Source organism: Lissotriton helveticus, chromosome 10, assembly GCF_964261635.1.
Source record: "Lissotriton helveticus chromosome 10, aLisHel1.1, whole genome shotgun sequence".
Lineage (NCBI taxonomy): Eukaryota > Metazoa > Chordata > Amphibia > Caudata > Salamandridae > Lissotriton > Lissotriton helveticus.
In genome coordinates, this window is record NC_136071.1 from 1,158,301,443 (window position 1) to 1,158,322,666 (window position 21,224).

Below are 21,224 nucleotides of genomic sequence, written 5' to 3' on the forward strand. Positions count from 1 at the left end.
CTGTGGTGGTGGATGCGGTGGTGGTGGATGCGGTGGTGGATGTGGTGGTGGTGGAGGATGTGTTGGATGTGGTGGTGGATGTGGTGGTGGATGTGGTGGTGGTGGGTGTGGTGGATGTGGATGTGGATGTGGTGGTGGTGGTGGGTGTGGTGGTGGATGCGGTGGATGTGGATGTGGTGGTGGATGCGGGGGATGTGGATGTGGTGGTGGATGTGGTGGTGGTGGATGCGGTGGATGTGGATGCGGTGGATGTGGATGTGGTGGTGGATGTGGTGGTGGATGTGGCGGTGATGGTGGATGTGGTGGTGGATGTGGTGGTGATGGTGGATGTGGTGGTGGATGCGATGGTGGATGTGGTGGTTGTGGAGGTGGTGGATGTGGTGGAGGTGGTGGTGGTGGATGTGGTGGAGGTGGTGGAGGTGGTGGATGTGGTGGATGTGAAAGTGGTGGTGGATGTGGTGGTGGATGTGGTGGTGGATGTGGTGCTGGTGGATGTGGTGGTGGATGTGGTAGTGGTGGATGTGGTGGTGGTGGATGCGGTGGTGGATGCGGTGGTGGATGCGGTGGTGGTTGTGGTGGTGGTGGATGCGGTGGTGGTGGAAGTGGTGGTGGTGGATGTGGTGGATGTGGTGGTGGGTGTGGTGGTGGGTGTGGTGGTGGATGTGGTGGTGGATGTGGTGGTGGATGCGGTGAATGTGGATGTGGTGGTGGATGTGGCGGTGGATGTGGCGGTGATGGTGGATGTGGTGGTGGATGTGGTGGATGTGGTGGTGGTGGATGTGGTGGTGGTGGATGCGGTGGCGGTGGTGGTGGTGGATGCAGTGGTGGTGGTGGATGGGGTGGGGGTGGTGGTGGATGGGGTGGTGGTGGGTGTGGTGGATGTGGTGGGGGTGGATGTGGTGGTGGATGTGGCTGTGGATGTGGCTGTGGATGTGGATGTGGCGGTGGATGTGATGGTGGATGTGATGGTGGATGTGGAGGTGGATTTGGAGGTGATGATGGATGTGGTGGTGGATGTGGTGGTGTTGGTGGATGTAGTGGTGGATGCGGTGGATGTGGTGGTGGTGGATGCGGTGGATGCGGTGGTGGATGCAGTGGTGGTGGTGGATGGGGTGGTGGTGGATGGGGTGGTGGATGTAGTGGTGGTGGGTGTGGTGGATGTGGTGGTGGTGGGTGAATGCCACAAATCACACGCAGGAGTTTCACAGGCAGCTCTGGGTTTACGGACTAAATAGGTCATACTTGATTTATGTGTAATTGTGCAGCACCTTTGCCAAGATGTGCTTCAGGACTGCAAAAAAGGATACAACCAAAGAAATGTAAATACCTTATTTTTTAGGATAAAAATGTGTGTGCATTAATAAACTTGACAGTATTCATTTCAAAGCAATTAAAGAAAATGTACAAACTGCGTTACCATGGCACACACAAAGGCCATGGTAGAATTTGGACATGTGAACAAATAATGCACGCTCAATGTACCAATTACTTTTTGTATGCCACACTCTTTAAGCTTCTAAGCGCTGTAATAGCATATTTTATTATTAATAAAAGTCAGTTTACCCACCAGAAGATAGATGAGCTGATTTGTCAGTGCCTAGAATCGAACTCCTGACCTACAAACGTTACTTAGGTTATAGAACAGAATGATCACCCCGCTGAGCCATCCTGCAGCAATCAGAACGCTTTCTTTTCTGTCATGTTTCAAACACCTCTCTTATAACCCTTCTGGTTTGTCCTCCTATGTCGATGAAAGGGAAAGTTTATGAAAGTCGGGACAAAGATAAAATGCCAGCACTTCCGTGTAGCCCGCTGATACCTGCTCCGGGCATTTTGTGGTTGGTGTTGGGACTGAATTCTCCGCAGCCCCAGAAAGCCTTTAAAGTGTGCGCTGATCCTGTATAAAAACCAGGGAGCTGGGAGGTGGGGGTTTGCTCGGCCTTGTCTGGGCGGCTGGGGTGTAAGTAAGGAAACAGGCCGACTGCAGAGAGACAGACACCAGACAGGGAGGGACAACAGACAGACAGACAGACAGACAGACAGACACATGCACCGCACTGACACCATCATGATGCAAAGACACACATACACACAAGTCAGCTGGATTTCATAGAGAGACCGAGACAGGGGGACACCCTCTGCACTGCTAGACCTGCAACACTAAACAAAGTTTAAAGGCAAAGGCAGGGACTGGCACAGGCAGAGGCAAGCCAGTCCACTGACAGTCTTGCATGGAGTACGGATTAAGGGGCTGTACTGCACAGTAATTATTTATTTCCTCTCCCCGTGCCACGTCCATCAGACACTATGTAGATACCAGACTTCAGACACCAGCAGAGCAAGAGAGAAAGTGGTACGAGGCACGGAGGGGGGAAAGGAGGGGTCAGGTTGTAAGGAATGGGCCATAGAATCTGGCATTAAGAACCCAGGGAAAACAAGGAGAAACACGAGAGACGGCCTGCGGCCGTCAAAGTGAAAGTACGACCGGCGGAGGGCATTGCTGTGGGGAGGGGGGGAGGAGAAATGCGACACGGCGGGCAGGGGAGGGGGCGGAGCGGCATGAGGGTGTGAAGCAGCAGGGGCCTTTGAAGTGAAGCTAAGCTTCACTTCAAAGGTGTGGGAGGAGTGCTGCTGGTGATTGACTGGCGATTTGATGATGTGCATGCGCATTTTAGGTCAATGCGCTTGCGCATTGACCTAAAAGCGCACGGGCACAGCATCAAATCGCCAGTGGAATCGCCAGTTAGGTAAACTCTCGATAAGCCCCTATATATCTCGCTCCCGCTCAATGCGCATGCGCATTGAGATAGGTCGCTCGACCTAAAAAGGTTGTCGAAGTATTACATCATTTACCACTCCACCAGTCCGACGCCATGGGTTTCGCCCACAGTGGTGGTGCCAAAAATGGACAGTGGAAGTGCAGTGCGCATCTGTGTTGATATGCACAAGGGTGGGTGACCTTTTCTACGTGCCCACTACTACAGATTGCCTTTACTTTGGATCGTTAGTGCGCAGAAACCATTACTTCGCATGGTTTTACTGCACATAACCGTTACTTCGCAGGATATCCACATTGTTGTTTTTATTTAGGCGCTTCTGTTTCTGTACGACTCTGAAGACGCAGGAAGCTAGAGCAGTAGGAGGTGATCCACGAGGAGAGAGAGGTAAGTGTATGGTTGTGTAGGTGTAGTGTAGAGTAGTGTATTTGGGTGTAGGGTAGTGTAGGGGGTCGTGAAGGGTAGTGTTTGGGAGTAGAGAACTGACTGGGGGTAGGGGCAGGGTCGTGCAGGGGTAGTGTTTTGGGGTTTAGGGTAGTGTTGTGGGATTAGTGAAGTGTAGTTTACTGATTTAGTGTTTAGTGTAGTTTTAGCAGGGTTGTGATGGGTAGTGAATGAGTGTAGGGAGCGGTGTAGGGGAATGTGTCGGTTAGTACAGGGGGTCGTGATTTAGGCTTTAGGGTAGTGTAGTGGTGTTTCAGTAGTGCAGTGTTTTAGTGTTTTAGATGTGTAGGGTAGTTTATTTTATATAGTGTTGTGTTTTAAAAATTTTTTTTTAAATATGACATGTTATTTCACATATCATTTTTATTACTAGGCAATTTTTTACATTGCATACTTTAATACTTTCAATGTAATGGTATGCGAAGTAAAAACTTGCGTAGTAACGGTTATTGCTAAGTAATAACCGCATAGTAATGGCATGAGAAATAACATCTCATATTCATGAACAAGACCAACAAAGCAAGTGAGAGAGAAAGACATCCCGGTTAACTCATAGCAGACACAATCATGCAACTGAATGGAGCCAAAGTTTTCTCTTGTCTTGACTTAAACAAGGGATACCATTAACATGAAGTGGAAGAAAACTGCAGGTACAGTACTACTTTTTCAACTCATGTTGGTTTGTTCAGGTATAAAAGACTGAGTTTTGGAGTGTCTTCAGCTGCAGAAATATTCCAGGATGTTATATGTAATAATTCAACCTGTTACACATGCTTTCAATTACAGTGATGACATACTGGTATTTGGGACAACGCTAAAGGAGCACAACAAGGCTCTTATGCAAGTGTGCCAGCTACTTGCTGATGCAGGTCTCACTCTGAATCCAGCAACGTGCGAGTTTCACAAGACCAAACCTAAATTCTTTGGGCACATATTCTCTGATAAGGGGGAATGACTCCCGACAAGGTACAAGCACTGTCATCCAACTGCACCCCCCCCTCCACAAGGTGCAAGTATGCTGCGATCTTTCCTAGGCATGGCAAGTTATTGCTCTAGATACATTTGTGGCTTTGCCACAGAGAGTGCTCCATTAAGACAGTTAACAAAGTGATCCAGTGGTCCCCCAGAGTGCAATAAAAGTTTTAGAGGAATAAAACACGTGGTTGAGAATGTAACTGAAATGGCTTATTTTGACTCTAAACTACATACTGAGATCACAGTAGATCTGTGCCCGGTGGTGTTAGAACAATTCTTGCTCAACACAGTGGTCCTCCAAATGCTCAGACACACAGTGTGGCCCATGCCAGTCGAAGCTTGTCTGACACTGAACGTGCCTATATGGAAAACGTTTCACCACTATCACGGACCACCAGGCATTGATCACTATCTTTGAAAATCCAAAACCTGAGAGGTAGGGGTTGCGACTGCAAGAGTATGACTTTGAAATTGTGCACAAGACGGGGAAAGATCAAAACCCTGCGGATTACTTTTCACAAGTGCGGCTACGTCACCACAGTTCAACGTCCAAAGTGACTGAGGAGCATGTCAACTTTATTATGAGATCTAACACGCCATCGGCTCTATCCATTGAACAGATTATTGCTGCCACCGATACAGACAAAGACTGCATATCCTCAAAGAAATCATTTCAACTCACTCGTGGAAGACACACATTCGACCTTTTGTCAAGGATGTTGAATTTCAGAAATTCAAGAATGTGCAGGATGAACTGTTTCTCACCTGAGAGGGTATCATATTGAGAGGCACGAGAATCGCCATACCCCAGAGTCTTACACAGCAAATTATTGGACTAGCTCATGAAGGACGCCGTGGTGTTGCAGCCACCAAAAGAGCCTTAAGAGACTGCGTTTGGTTCCCTTGCCCCAATAAGCAGGTTGAGAAAAAACTGAAAGCATGCCTTCTCTGCAACTGCTTATCCCCAAAATGATGCAACATCCTTTGACAATGTCAGACCTACATGCGCACGCCTGGGAAAGAGTTGCAGATTATATCTTTGGGCCTCTAGAAAATGGACATCATCTCATGGTAGTCATTGATGTATATTCGTGCTTTTCTCTGGTGGAGGACTTATCAACAACCCCTCCCTGACAAGTTCATTAAGTGGCTTGATGCCATCTTTGGGCATGGGGCATTCCCGCTGTCCTCAAATCAGACAATGGCCTGCCGTTCAATAGCAAAGAATTCAAGGAATTTTTGTTACGCTCATCATTTTTTTTTCTTTTAGACTGCATTTTACAGAGTGCTTCTCCTTTGTTATGTTTTATAATTGTTTAATTTGGTCTGTTGTTGGGACACTTAACCCTGGGAGTGGAGCACCTGTTCTTTGGGAATGATTCAGTGTGCGGGGACTTATGACACAACACTTATGTAGCTAAGATCTTGAACTTCACTAGGCCACCAGACTTAAAGAACTCCACTTCTCCCGCTTCATATGATGCCTGGATCCCAATGTGTTGGTCGTTCATCCCCCAACTTTTCAATGCTGTAAGCTCCTGTGCCAGAGAGCAGGCACCAATGAATACAGCTTCACATCGATGCCGTAGGGGTAGAGGGAGGTGTGGGCGGTTCGGGCAGGTGGGAGCTGGCAATGGGCATGCAACCAGGGAGGTGGGAGCGGGCCAGGGGCATGTGATCAGGTAGGTGTGGGCAGGCCATGGAGGTATGGGACGACCAGGGGCGTGTGATCATGGAGATACAGGCAGACCGGGGAGATGTGAGCGAACCAGGGACATGTGATCAGGGCCATGTAGGCAGATCATAGGCATATGATCAGGGAGGTGTGGGCAGACCAGGCAGGTGGAAGGACCAGGGGTGTGTGAGAAGGGAAAAGCAAAAAGAGCGGGGAGATGTGGGAGGACAAGGGTTGCATGACCCGGGAGGTGGGGACGGGCCAGGGGTGTGTGATCCCGGAGGTGGGATGGGCCAGGGAGTCAGCTGCCTCCGCTGTAGCAGGGCACTGGACACTTTTGCCTGGTGCAGGTTTTGCACATGCCTCTTCAATGAGGTCCATGGTGGTGCTCAGGCGAGCATGTGTCCGTCTGTCCTGTGAAGGATGCAGTTTGCTCGTCTGCACCTGTGACCCTCTGGTCAGCAATGGCCAGATCTGGGCAAACATTCTGCAAACTGCATTGAGGCAGCAGCAGCAGCTAGAAGACCGGAAGCAAAAAACGGCGGAGCGCTACAACCAAAACTCAAAAAACGTGTAGCTGTCTGATGAATGTCTGGTGTGATGGGAGAGGTAATACTGGATATTTATTTTATTTTTTATTTATTTATAAAGTTTTATATAGTGCAAACTTGATCCCGAAGGATATCAGAGCGCTTTACAATTTGAGGTAAAGGTAAGAAATCAGAACATGATTTCATTGTAGACATGATCAGCTTGTCGTAGAAACAATCGCTGGAGCATGGACTGTGGGAGGGAACGGGGAGGAAGGGGAACAAAAGAGTTGTTGAAGTAAAGGGGCTGATAGCTATGGAAGGATAAAAATGACATCAGACACCAACAATATCGTAGCATACTAATATCGAGGACAGAATATACGAGGGACAAAATATCAAAAGGCACGTGCATATAGGACGATATAGATTTACTATTCCGACCTCCACATCTATGTAACTTGAAGATATATGTACTACATAGGGTCTGGCAGAGAAAATCTGGACTTGCAAGTCAATATTTTATTTTAGATTTTTTGCCCTCGATATTCTAGTCCATCGATATTGTTGATTTAACAATTCGGGGTCACAGCGAGTGACGGCTGATGGGAAAGGGGAGCAGCATCTCGTGACGCAACAAGTGGCCATTCACATCAGATAGAGCTGCTGGCGTTGCTCAGAGATGTTCAGCAATCATCACTGCCCCTTCACTTCTCTTTTGCATTCAGAACTGAAATCTCTCAATGCAGGGGGTGATGTTTTGTGCTACGAAAAGCGGGGTTAAATATATTAGTATTTTTCTTTCACATGCAGTAAAATGGACAGCGCTTGACACTGTCCAGGCCGCCGGTGTTAGCACTCTGAAAGCACTGACTGTTTGCCACCACTGGCCCCAAACAGGACACAACATGACTGCCTGTGTGCTCAGAGGGGCAGATTTACTATTTCTGGCGCATCTCTGCCCCAGAAGAGTTGCGATGCATCTGCCCACCCGTGCGCCACCACTGATGAGCCGCATTTACAATGCAGCGCACCGTTGCGCACGGATGGCAGATGCGTGTCGCATCCCCCATCGGAAAGGCGGCGCATTGCTGGGGTTGCGACGCAGCTCCAGCAAGGCTCGGGGTACCCCTATCCCTAACATGCTGCGTCACTCCTTACGCCGGCTTCAAGCAGGCGCAGGGTTTTGATGCAGCATGGGCTTTAAGTGACCGAGTGAAATCTTGTAGATTTCACTCAGCCACTTTTAAGAGGTGTTTCTGTGCCGGAAAGCCCCCCCTCCCCCTGCGCCGGAATGCCAACATGTGTTGCAGGGCTTTACAACGTGACGCATTTCCCAGATGCGTCATATTGTAAATACCCCGCAGCATGCCGCTGGCTTTGCGCCGCAGCTGCGTCACAAAAGTGACGCAACGGTGGCATAAAAGAGGCGCAAGGGGCTTGTAAATCTGCCCCAGAGTCTTTGAGAGCGCTAGAGACATTTCAGTGTGTTGAAACAAATACTTCAAGAGAAAACAAAAACTTAAGTCCAAGGCTAGGGAATGCTTGGAGCCTGACCTTCCTTGCAGAAGCAAGCCAGCGGCTCTTCAGGAAACTCCTAAAAAGTGACTTATTTCTGGCTGCCTGGAACTAGACTGCAGAACTGAAAGAAGTGAGTGAGGAATGTGGTGGTGGTGAGGGAGGCGGGGGTGACAGGCACCCGCATGGCTCTTCTGTGTCTCTCGAGTGGTGCCTTTGTTGTTTCTGTGACCTCGACAATAATGCAAGCCAACCGAGGGCTCTCCCATCGTCTGGCCACGAGGCCTCACAGCTGGGCTACCAAGGAACAAACAAAGTGCACCCCTCTTTTACTGAGTGGCCACTGATCTTTCTACCCGAACTGTGGTAAAAGATATAGGGACAGACTTACAAGCCCTTTGCGCCTCTTTTACGCCGCCGTTGCGTCACTTTTGTGACGCAGCGGCGGCGCAAAAGATGCGTCATGGTGCGGGGTATTTACAACGGGACGCATCTGGGAGATGCGTCACGTTGTAAAGCCCTGCACCAGAAGGAGGCGTTCCTGCCCGGGGGGGGGGCGTTCCGGCGCAGGAACACCTCCTAAAAGTGGCTGAGTGAAATCTACAAGATCTCACTCAGTCACTTTGGGGCCCATGCTGCGTCAAACCCCTGCGCCTGCTTGAAGCAGGCGCATGGATTGATGCAGCCTTTGAAAGATAGGGCAACCTAGAGCTTTGCTGGAGTTGTGTTGCGCTTGCGATGCAACTCCAGCAATGCGCCACTTTTACGGCACAGATGCGTCACGCATCTGTGTGCCGTTTTTGCCTCATGGTGCGCCGCATTGTAAATGCGGCGCATCCATTGTGTCGGAGGCATGGCGCACAATAAGGGGCGCATCCCTGCTGATATGCAGGGATGCGCCACTTATTGTAAATATGCCCCATAGTTTCCGCATAATTCTAAGTGCTGGGGCAGGCCTTTAATAGTGTCTTTTGGGTCAGAGAACCACCGGCACCCCTCGTTTGTAGTCCAGCCTCCCTTAACCGGGTCCTTTCCCACAATAGAGTCTGGGACATGTATGAAGGGTGAATGCACACAGCTGTGTATGTTTCTTGAGTGATGTGTCTGAATGCATCTCTCTCCTCTCCGCCCACTAATACAGCTGTTCCTGCGGCTGAGGGAGGTTGCCACTTCTGCCTCCGAGGTAGCGCGTGACGTCTGTGAGATGGGTCCCAGCCCCTTCCTCTCTTCTTGCTGGAGTGCCCACCTCAGAGGAGTCTGGTGCCATGCCTGGGGCTGGTGCACATCCTGCCTGGTCCAGCTCAGTCCCCCATGGGTGACCCAGTGCTCGGGCAGCAGAATCAGGCATTACCCTCAACAACTGACACCAGAAAATCTCCAAGTGTGCCTTCACAGCGACATGTTTCGGCTTGTGATTATTAATCTTTACAGGGTCTGGCGAGTGACTCTTGATTATTGGTCTCAGTATCTCACATCAAATAAAATTCACCGGTCCCTGATTCATAGGGCATATTCAATATAGTCTTTGTGGGGCATATTACCAACCAATAGCGATAATTATTGCTATGCATGGTTAGCGGCTATAATTTTATCGCAGCGCTCCGACGATTTTTACCGCTGATATACCTTGATATTATCAAGGTTTATCTCAAAAGCGGTAAAAATCGGTCGAAAAGCATGAATATCACTGAAAAGTCAGCGATATTCATGCATTACCGAGCAAATGCTCTTAGCCATGTTATCCACCTACCATTGGATAACATGGCTAAGAACTGCTCTGGGCAGGCGTTAGCTTTTGGAGATAATCGCGCTTAGCGCGATTATTTCCAAAAGTAGGTAATAGGAGATAGCGATGTTAGCGACTGTTTCCAGTCGCTAACATCTTGGCACGCCCACTTTGCATGTCATTAGCGATAAATATCGCTGACATGCAAAGTGGGCCCCAAGATGATCGCTATCTCCTACTAGCTGTCGCTAACTGCTGTTAGCGACAGCTAGGTAATAGGGCGATAAAATTATCGCCGCTTTAGCGGGAAAAATTCCCGCTAAAGCGGCGATAAGGCCCTTGGTAATATGCCCCCGTGTTTTTATCAGATGGTGCAAAAGCAGCAGAAACGCCCCTTCTCCATAGAACAGGCGCCCATTCGGAAGAAACACTTCTTGCGGAGGAGAGATGTGGCTAGGGCAGTAGCAGTGCAAGCTTCCCCCATCACAGGCACGGTCAAATCGACAAGCAGTGTAAGCTTTGCTTCCTCACAGAACAGGTACAGCATGGCAGTAGCAAAGCAAGCCTCTGTCTCTCACAGAAGGTAACAGGCATAATATCCCCCCCCCATCCCAGAACAGATTCAGCGCCGCAGACTATTACAAGCAGAGTTACCAACTTCTAAATTTCTCCAGGGCGTTGAAAGACAAAAACCATTCAAACATGCATTACTGGTGACATCACCAATAGAGAGATAGAGATATATATCACCCCTTCCCTGCTTCACTCCTTCCTTGCTCCTTCCTTGCTTCAACCCTTCCTTGCTTCACTCCTTCCTTGCTTGCTTTGTTTCTTAAAGTACTGTCTGCCCCCTACAGGCTTTCTCCACTCCTCCTGGGTCAGTCACTGGTAACCTTGGTTAGTTAGGCCCTGTGTATCCCCTGCTCTGTCCAGGCTCGGTTTCCCGCTTTTCAAGACCACATTCTTTTTTTCAAATGTTCTTTTACACTTTTTGTTGTGCCTCCTTTCCTTCCTGTCTCTCAGTCTCTTTCCCTCCTTCAGATAATGCAGGAAGATGGCTCAGTGAGTTACCTCTAACCACTCCCACTTACTGTGATCTGCAAGTCACAAGTCTGATACCCCAAAGTTGGTTAAACCTGTAAAAATGTGTAATAGGAACATCTGTTCTTTATAGCGCTTAAAAACGTCACCAGAATGAATGAACTAAAAAAAAAGAAAAGAAAAGATTGCATTTACAGCGCTTAATTGTGATAACAATGAGTAGGTGGTGGGCAGGTCTGGGCACAGCGTGGTAATCAGCTTAGCCTGAGGAGGGGGTTGTACAACACTTTACTCTTTAAAAACGGTAAAACGTCACAGCATTCATAAAACAAGAGCCCACCGGGGGCTGCTTTCAGGGCTCACTGAACCTCTCTCATAAAACCTCTGCTTTCATTTACATTTAAAGTTGCTAATTGTGTGGCAAGGATTTATATGCCACCTAAAGACTAAAAGGTGCGAGCTTTTGTCAAGCCGCCGCTCTCTTCCTTTAAAACCTCAGTCATATATAATTAAATGATTAAGGATCATTTTTTGAACATTGTGTTTTTATTTGATAAGATTTTCTCTCTTTCAGTCACTGGAAGCTGCTGGTCTTGGAGTCTCAATGTCTAAATGAAGAGTTTGGTTTCGAAGATGTAGTCAACCAGCTTGGAGCGCCGCTCTCACTGGTGCAGCAAGTGCAGTCGCACCAGGGCCCAGTGTGCCGAAGGGCCCGTTGCACCAGATGTGTGCTGCTAAACAAGGGCGGGGCTAAGAGGGGGTGAGCTGCGAAGAAACTGAGACCAACACACATTACTGGGGTTGCTTTTCTTCAGCCTCGTTTCAGGAGCAGACAGCACTGAATGAATGAATGAATGAATGAATGAATTCCTGCAGACAGCACTGAATGAATGAATGGATTCCTGCAGACAGCACTGAATGAATGAATGAATGAATTCCTGCAGACAGCACTGAATGAATGAATGAATTCCTGCAGACAGCACTGAATAAATGAAGGAATGAATTCCTGCAGGCAGCAGGGAATGAATGTCTGCAGACAGCACAAAATGAAGTCTCGCAGACAGCACAGGATGAACTGCGGCAGACAGCACGGCGTGAACTGCGGCAGACAGCACGGCGTGAACTGCTGCAGACAGCACGGCGTGAACTGCTGCAGACAGCACGGCGTGAACTGCGGCAGACAGCACGGCGTGAACTGCGGCAGACAGCACGGCGTGAACTGCGGCAGACAGCACGGCGTGAACTGCGGCAGACAGCACGGCGTGAACTGCGGCAGACAGCACGGCGTGAACTGCTGCAGACAGCACGGCGTGAACTGCTGCAGACAGCACGGCGTGAATTGCGGCAGACAGCACGGCGTGAATTGCGGCAGACAGCACGGCGTGAACTGCGGCAGACAGCACGGCATGAACTTCTGCAGACAGCACGGCGTGAACTGCTGCAGACAGCACGGCGTGAACTGCGGCAGACAGCACGGCGTGAACTGCGGCAGACAGCACGGCGTGAACTGCTGCAGACAGCACGGCGTGAACTGCGGCAGACAGCACAGGGTGAACTGCTGCAGACAGCACGGCATGAACTGCTGCAGACAGCACGGCGTGAACTGCGGCAGACAGCACGGCATGAACTTCTGCAGACAGCACGGCGTGAACTGCTGCAGACAGCACGGCGTGAACTGCTGCAGACAGCACGGCGTGAACTGCGGCAGACAGCACGGCGTGAACTGCGGCAGACAGCACGGCGTGAACTGCGGCAGACAGCACGGCGTGAACTGCGGCAGACAGCACGGCGTGAACTGCGGCAGACAGCACAGGGTGAACTGCGGCAGACAGCACAGGGTGAACTGCTGCAGACAGCACGGCATGAACTGCTGCAGACAGCACGGCGTGAACTGCGGCAGACAGCACGGCATGAACTGCTGCAGACAGCACAGCATGAACTGCTGCAGACAGCACGGCATGAACTGCTGCAGACAGCACAGCATGAACTGCTGCAGACAGCACGGCGTGAACTGCGGCAGACAGCACGGCGTGAACTGCGGCAGACAGCACGGCGTGAACTGCGGCAGACAGCACGGCGTGAACTGCGGCAGACAGCACATAATAAATTCCATTGGACAGCAAAGAATGAATTCCATTGGACAGCAAAGAATGAATTCCTTTGGACAGTAAAGAATGAGTTGCAGCACCCAGACTCTCATGAAGTCAGTACCACCGAGCATACGCTCTCATCACTCACAGCACATGTGCAGTTAAAGATAATTGGCATGTAGGTTTTAGGCAGATCTCTGGAGCGGGTGCTTAACTCACTGAGAGGAATGTATAGGTTGATGAGTGAGTAATGTGTGATTTCTGACACCATTCTCACTTAGGTGATATTCCAAGTAAGCATCCTGATAGTGCTGTTGCTGCCACTCTGAGACCTGCTGTCACTGGTGTAACTCCTGATGTCATTTCCTGCTCTCTTGCTGCTGTCATTTCCTGTAGATCCAACTGTTGTCATTCGCATTCCATTTTTAACAAACCTTAGATATCAATGGGTAGAGCCCTGCTATACCTATAAAGAGACACTCCCTGCTCAGGGAATGAAAGGGGACAGAGGGAGAGATATGCCAGGATGGCCATTTGAAGACAAAATGACTAAAAAGCTTGCATGCTGCTTTTTTGTTAATACTGCTCCTTCTAGCTACATATGCCACGTAGATTCGATGTTTACCTTTTTTCTCTCACTCCTATCCAGTCCCAACCATAATCCGTTACATCCCCTTTCCCCTTGTCCTGGTCTATCATGTTCCCCTCTTTGTCTTACATTTCTCTTATTCTTAGATTTTTCTCATTTTCCTTGGTTTTACACTCACCCATCTTTTTACCTTTTTCTATTGCCCCCAACTCCCTCAAACCACCTGCCACTTTCTCATCCAATGTAATGTATTATACCTACCTTTGGTCACACTACTCATTTCCCACTCTCTCACCCCCTTTTACCTCTCCTGCACCCCCTCTCTTGCATCCTCCTGTGTACTGATTCTGCCTCACCAACTGATGCACAAGAATTGTTGCCCTCCTTCCTGATTGAAGGCACATGTTTCTGTTCTACCCCCTCAGGAAACAGTGCCACGTTTGCTGCTCATACCTTACCGGTTCTGCAAAAACAAGGGCAGCCTCACTGACCTAGAACCAGGGACAGTCAAGCCCTAGAGAAGCCACAGAGGTTTCCAGGTGAGAAAGCACATCTGTACCACAATTATACAATAGAAAAACCATACAACGCACTCTACGCAGGAATCCCTGCCAAACACCTACGACGACTACAACGCATCCAAAACGCCTCCACCCGATTGATCGCCAACGTCCCCCGCCGCAGCCACATCACCCCACACCTGAGAGACCTACACTGGCTCCCCGTCGACACGAGGATCACCTTCAAGCTCCTCATCCACGCACACAAAGCACTCCACAACGCCGGACCAGCCTACCTGAACAGCAGACTCAGCTTCTACACCCCCACCCGCCAGCTCCGCCCCGCCCCGCTAGCCTCGCCCTCGCCGCTGTCCCCCGCATCCAACGAAAAACCTCCGGCGGCAGATCCTTCTCCTACCTCGCCGCTAAGACCTGGAACACCCTCCCTTCCCACCTACGGCAGACCCAAGACCTACTCGCCTTCAGAAGACTCCTCAAGACCTGGCTCTTCGCACCCCCTCCCCTCAGCGCCTTGAGACCCTCACGGGTAAGTAGCGTGCTTCACAAGTACTCTGACTGATTGATCGAATGATTACAATAGCAAAACAGTGCCCACACAAATAATACAAAGAAGTTGTAATTATTGTTTAAATAAGTATTGGCCCAAAATTATATCACAAAAAAATATACAGACATACAACTTTTGCTCAACACTAAATCACATACAAATAAAATACGGCGTAAACATAAACAAAAACAAAGGTCGGGTTTTTAAAAAAAAATAAATAAATAAATAAATTTAAAAAAAAATCAACAAAAAAAAAATCGATCAAATGGTCCAAACAAGATGGAACTTATTGCAACCAATGCTACTTCCCCGAATTTGACAATGGTGCGTTGATGACATTTCGACCCTTACAGTTTTCTGGGTCATCATCAGGATAAAAAAAGTTTTGAGCAGATAGAACATAAATGTTGAGGACCACTGAATAAAATATCTGACCCGAACACCGAAGAAGCTGTCAAAGTTGGGGGCTCAGGAGATGAGAAGGTGCCCTAAATGCGGGGAGGAGAAGGCGGACGACATCCGCATGTTTTGGCGGTGCCCTCTGATAGAGACCTTCTGGCAAGATGTGGGTAAGGAAATCACTGAAGCATTTAGCAAAGAAACTAAGTTAAGCCTGGTAATGGTGATATTTGGAGTAGTAAATGGGGGCCCCAAACCTGTGAATTTTCTTAAGAAACAAAAATCTCTACTGTTTGTACTGATATTGTTGGCAAGAAGGGAGATATGCTTAAAATGGATACTCCCGGTACCCCTAATAAGTAACGATTGGATATTATTTGCACAGAGGGTAAATCTTTCAGATCGTAGGGGGATTACCAGTCAAAAGCGTATATTTTTGGGAGAATTGGGAAGATTAGCAAAATTCCTCAGATATAAGAGGGAGTTAATGTTTGGAATAAAGAAAAATAGGTCCTATGATTAATACATCAACAGCAAAGAGCTTGAGAAGGGAGTCGGGATACGAGGGCCTAGAGAGAATACTTCGAAAACGCATCTCATATAAATTGCTCATCTCATATAAATTGGGGAGAGGAGTTGGCCTAACCGCTAGGGTGGCCGACCTCTAATCTGGGGAACTGGTTTCGAGTCTCAGCAACAAAGATGACCATCCTATGATTCTAGACAAATCACAAAGGGGCAGATTTACAAGCCCCTTGCAACACTTTTACCCCGCCGTTGCGTCACTTTTGTGACGCAGCGGCGGCATAAACAATGCGCCAAATTGCGACTTATTTACAACGAGACGCATCTAGGCAGATGCGTCTCGTTGTAAAGCCCTGTGTCACATGAAACCTGCGTAAAGTCAAAGTCAAAAACAGCTTTATTCGATTCTGATAAAAAGCAATCATAAAAGCACAGTAATTCTATAAAAGTGCATTAAAAACATCATAAAAGGAAGAGTCTAGGTAATATTTACATATTATATACAGTTAATTCATAGTTTTCCTGAATTTGTTTACAGACTTTAAAAATGATGAGACAAGCTAAATAGTTAATTAATCTTCTAGCATTTGTAGTTTCATCGGAGCGATCCTACAATGTCTTAAACCCCAATATTTTAAGAGTGGAGACAAGAATCTCTTTCTTGGCAAGGTAAAATATTTACAAAAAAGTGTGCAATGTAGAGTAGACTGTTTTGACACATTGTCACAGGGGCATAAATCCATGTCTCTAGACCAGCAATTTTGCACCGGGAATGTTATTCGTCTAAAGAAAGTCCCCCCCTTGAATCTAGTCAGTAACATGCGCGCATAACAGCTTTGCACCTTAATCAAATATTGTTCTGGTCTCTGCCCTTGGTGGATCAGATGATAATCCATCACTGATATCTTGTTTTTCTCAACTGACCAGCGCTTGCTCTCAAGAAATTGCATGCATTTATGCTTTAGTTTTTTTCTGGTGCAGCGGCGGCGTAAACAATGCGCCACGTTGCGACTTATTTACAACGAGACGCATCTAGGCAGATGCGTCTCGTTGTAAAGCCCTGCGCCACATGAAACCTGCGTCAAGTTTCATGTGGGCGTTCTGTCGCAGGGTGGGCGTTCCCTCACAGGAAAGCCCCGTAAAACTACAAGATTTCACTGAGTCCGTTTTATGACGCTGCTGCGTCAAATCCTTACGCCTGCTTGAAGAAGGCGTAAGGAGTGACGCACCACGTTGAGTATGGATGGCCCCTGTGCATTGCAGGAGTTGCGTGGTGCTTGCGACGCGACTCCTGCAATGCGTCGCCCGTACGCCACAAGATGCATCGCGCATCTGCCCTTCCTTGCACCATGGAGCACCGCAATGTAAATGCGGCGAATCTGTGGTGGCGCAAGGAGGGGATTGCGTGGCACATCTGTTCTGGCGCATCCCTGCTGATTTGCAGAGATGCGCCAGAACTTGTAAATATGCCTCCAAATCTCCCCGTGCCTAACAAAAAAATGAATGTGTCCTCATGTAACGCAACTGGTGCTATGTAAAGCGCTCTGATACCCGATACCTTCGGGTCAAGTTTGCGCTACAGAAAACTCTGTAAAATTAAAAAAATAAAAAATTGCTAAAGGGGTCGTGGAGCTGGTTTAGAGGGAAATACGGCTAAAGTTTCTCCCCTGCTATTATTTCTTCTGATGAGTAGGGAGAGTGTAAATTGATTGCCGATTTGATCTGTTTTTACAGATCCCCTATATGCCTTCTTGATGGAAAATAAGTACTAAAAATAATTTTCAAAAACACAACTAACCACCAGACTGTCACAAGGGAATCCTCCTAGCAAATTGTGATTGAAACACTTGTAGCGTATGTATCCCCCCCAAGACAGGAAGACCAGTAGGTCCAAGGGACCAGTATTGGTGGCACCTTAGGCACCCACACCATAGGTTCCCCAAAATGTGCCCATGCTGTTTCCTATGTCTCACAGTGTATTCTCTTCTCGCATCTGTCTTGGAGATTTATTTTTATCGTTCATAATCCACCCTCTTCTGAAAAGCATGATCTTCACTTTTTCCTTCCTCACTGCTCCACCTATTTTAACCATCTCATATACTCTGTCCTCGCACACTTTTCATTTGCGCACCCTTTTCTGTCCAAGTGGAGTGGTGTGGCTCACTGGTTAGAGGCGGCAGACCCAGAAGCAGAGAACGGCCCGGGACCAGGGTTCAATTCCCGACGCGGCAGGGTCGTGGACCAGGGTCAGCGAACTCGATAATTCTCGCCTCGGTGCCTACTCTAACCAGGGATCACACTCGGCAACTCTGGGCATTAGCTTGCCTCGTCTCTACAACGGCCCCCACATACGCCGGGGATGCCTGGTTTCACCTTGGAGATACCCAGTAGGGACCATCCCACAGGGATAGCCAGGACGGGTTCCCCAGCGGTCTACAGCGCCACGACGCCTCAGGGCAGCAGTGCGCTTTACAAGACACATACATACATACATACATACATACATACATACATCCTCAGAGATCCTGCTCCCTCTCTCCTCCTCACTTCTCTCCAACTCTCACACTCTCCTCTTCCTGACAGTCATCTGTCTATTGGTTTCCATACACTCATTTCATTAATCAAATATTTCTTTCACATATTCTCACCTCACCTTCCTCTAAAGATGCTCTTTTCCGTCCCACACACTCCTCTTACCGTCCCACCCTCACCTCTCTGTGAAATACTCCTCTTGCGAAGAGTCAGGCCGGGACAAAATATAGACCAAGTCTCCAAATTAAAAAAAAATGAGTAATAATTCTTTATTGCTTGATTAATTAAAATCATTGCAATCACAACATCTTAGATCTCCAAGAAAAACACATTTACATTACAAACAAAACATCTTCTCATCACATAATGTAAAAAACTGTCCCATAAATACAAAATTAAAAGTGACCTCCAAGAGCGAATCAGATAGATATAAAAGTGTCCCACAGGTGGAAATCAGGGCAGTTTTACTAATGACAAGTCGTATTTGTGCTTCCCAAGGTAAGGGTGACTTCGCGGCGTTGAGTTTGCTGCAGGCCATGTCTGTGGTAACTTCAGAGAAATCAACAATAAAACTGGGCCACAAAGCCATAAATGTGGGCCACAAACAGCCAAAAAAACAACCCTCACATTGATCTGTCACCCCAGCCCTTCGGGCACTGCCCGGCTGCCCTTTAGGCCAGTCCAACCCTGCTTACAAACACACATTCACACAAGAACCGCCCTCTTCCAAATCCACCTTTCCACCACAACCCCTTCCCTACCCTTCACACACCCTTACCTTCCTTACTGTGTGCCTTGTCTTACTCAAGCTCCTCTCCTTCTCACAAGCACTTTCACTTTTTCACACTCTCCCTTATACAATTGCACACCCACAAGAATGATTGTTTTACGCACCAAGGGCCAGATGTAGGAGCCAAAATACCGGTCGGTAACGGCTGATTTCGGCCGTTACCGACCGGTATTTAAGAATTGGCATGTAGGTGCATTTATTTTACTGAATCAGTAAATTTACCGAATCGGTAAATACCGATTCGGTAATGCCCATTGATTCCTATGGGCTTCAAGGCCCATAGGAATCAATGGGCATTACCGAATCGGTATTTACCGATTCGGTAAATACCGATTTTTACAGATTCGGTAATTCAATTACCGAATTTACCTAAATCTCCCCCTTCTATTTTACCGATTCATAAATACCGAATCGGTAAAATTCGGTATTTATGAATCGGTAAAATAGAATTACCTACATCTGGCCCCATATCACCAGTGCAAATGTTGAACTACATTTTTTTTTATATTGCACTAGTGAAAACAAACAACAAGCAAATGGAGAGGCAGCAATAGAAATAATTGTATAATGTATCACTACATCAAAACGAAACACATGTCCTTCATTGATATGAAAAAGTCCTTTTTTAATATGTCTTCTTGACATGATGATAAAATAGACAGCCAATATTCTCAATATAGGATGATCAAAGAAACAGCCAAGAAACAGCCAACGCGTTTCGCCCCTTGCGGGCTTCCTCAGGGCAGATCTTCAGGTTAACTCTAATAACACTGATTTCCAGATGAATCAATAGACATGCATATAGGCTGTGTAAATCTTACTTTTCCTTCACTGCTAGTACTCAGTTCCGCGATAAGGGTGTATACTATGATAGGCAACACTCCCAATAGGTCCTCTATTTTTCAGAACGCCCCCATGTCGTCCTAGGTATCTCGACTCGACTCCCTATTCTGTCAAACCGGATTTCGCGCGAAACAAACTAGTGAAAACAAACCTTGGATCTGCGAATAAGCATTATTGACTTAGCAGCCCTACTGATAAAATCCGAACAGAAAATACAGTGCAGGATTGTAGACTTAAATAAAAGCAGTGATGCTGTCAAAGTGAAACATGGGTATTTAATTGTGAATATTGAGCAAAAGGAAGGTTTGGGGCCATTTACTGCTGGAGTTTGTGTTGATTCGTTGGTTTTCCAGGCACTGAGAAGTAGCCGTACCCTAGTAGGGTATTGAGTTTTAGAGCGGCCTCTGCACTATGCCCTAGACAGGGGCACAGGTGCCAGCCTCTTCGAAGGGTGCACCGGGCTCTATGCCACCGCAGCCTCGTTGTTGCACCACTTTGTATGTCGTGGGCCTCCAGGGATGCTGTCTGTTGACTTCCAACGTGAGCTGCAGCAGGCATCAGTTTGAAACCCTGCAGGGCCAACAGAGTCCTCCATCCTCCCGAGGTCGGTAATTTGACTACTACTAAATTGGTTAACATCATTTTTATCTTTGTTCCTTCATCGATAAGAACAAGTGCCCTGCACTGAGCCGCTTCTTACGAAATGGAGCAGAAATCAGGGTCTTTTTAGGAAGCATCTCTGAACAGCGCTTCGACGCCTCGCCAGGGGTAGTGAGCGCTATATAAATACAATGACAGTATAGTTCAGCTCAAATAAACGAGGCTGAGGTCGCGTTTTCGTCCAGCATCCTATTCAAGAACTAACTCCTGCTTCATAATACATGTAGGGTCCTTGCTGAGTAGTTTCACAGCGTGCTTGCCAAGTTTTAAGAGTTTAAGAAACCTCCACGCGGGGGCCCTTAGACGTCCAATGTGTCTTCGAACCCCCCTGAACTCGAGGGGTCTCCCTGATTTGGTGAACAGTTCTCCTGAAGCCGCTAGTGCTAGTAAATCTCCCTAAAATGGATATTATGTACTAAAACACAAGTGAGGGAAAAACACCCCCAAATCGATTCAAACTTGGAATATGACCCTCCAAGGCCCTTGGGGTGGAAGATGGCTTCGAGAACCAGCCATGCTTTCTGCAATGTGTTTATAATTTCGCCCCTGGGATCTGTGCCACAAACGTGGCCTGCCCAGCTTCCCTCCCCCGCCCGGGCTGCAAGGGGCCACGGGGGCCCGGGGTCACCAGGGCCCCCCTTACCTGAGCACCGGTGAGCCTCGGAGGGGCGGGAGCAGGCAGACTCGTGTCTCTCTCTGGCAGGCAGAGGCGGAAGTGCAGGCAGCAGGAGATGGCTGCGGATTCCCTCCCCCTCCCTCCTCTCTGCTATGCACTGACTGTCCCTCCCCGGGCACAGGCTGCCTCTGCAGCACGCCGCATGCCCTCGTCCGCCTCTCCCGGGGAGCCTGTCCTTCTGCACCTTCAGGGGAACACAGCACGGGTCTGCCCTCCAAATATCCCCCACCAGGGCTCACTCCTGCTGGCAACCGAGGGGTGCGGGCGGTGATAAAATAATAAAATAAAATAAATAAAATAATATCTGCAAGTCTGCCACCGACTTCCTTCAGCCTTCCTCGCCCACTCGTTCATTGGGGTATTTAA

General features: G+C 48.2%; 1 protein-coding gene across 1 annotated transcript in view; it reads right to left on the bottom strand.

The window, feature by feature from the left end:
- Window positions 1-20,938, bottom strand: part of UBE2E1 (ubiquitin conjugating enzyme E2 E1) — a 370,046-nt gene extending 349,108 nt beyond the window's left edge. The window contains exon 1 of the mRNA XM_078663987.1: window positions 20,826-20,938. The gene's annotated coding sequence lies outside the window, so the exon portion shown is untranslated. The remainder of the gene's footprint in view (window positions 1-20,825) is intronic.
- Between the last annotated feature and the right edge of the window lie 286 nt (window positions 20,939-21,224).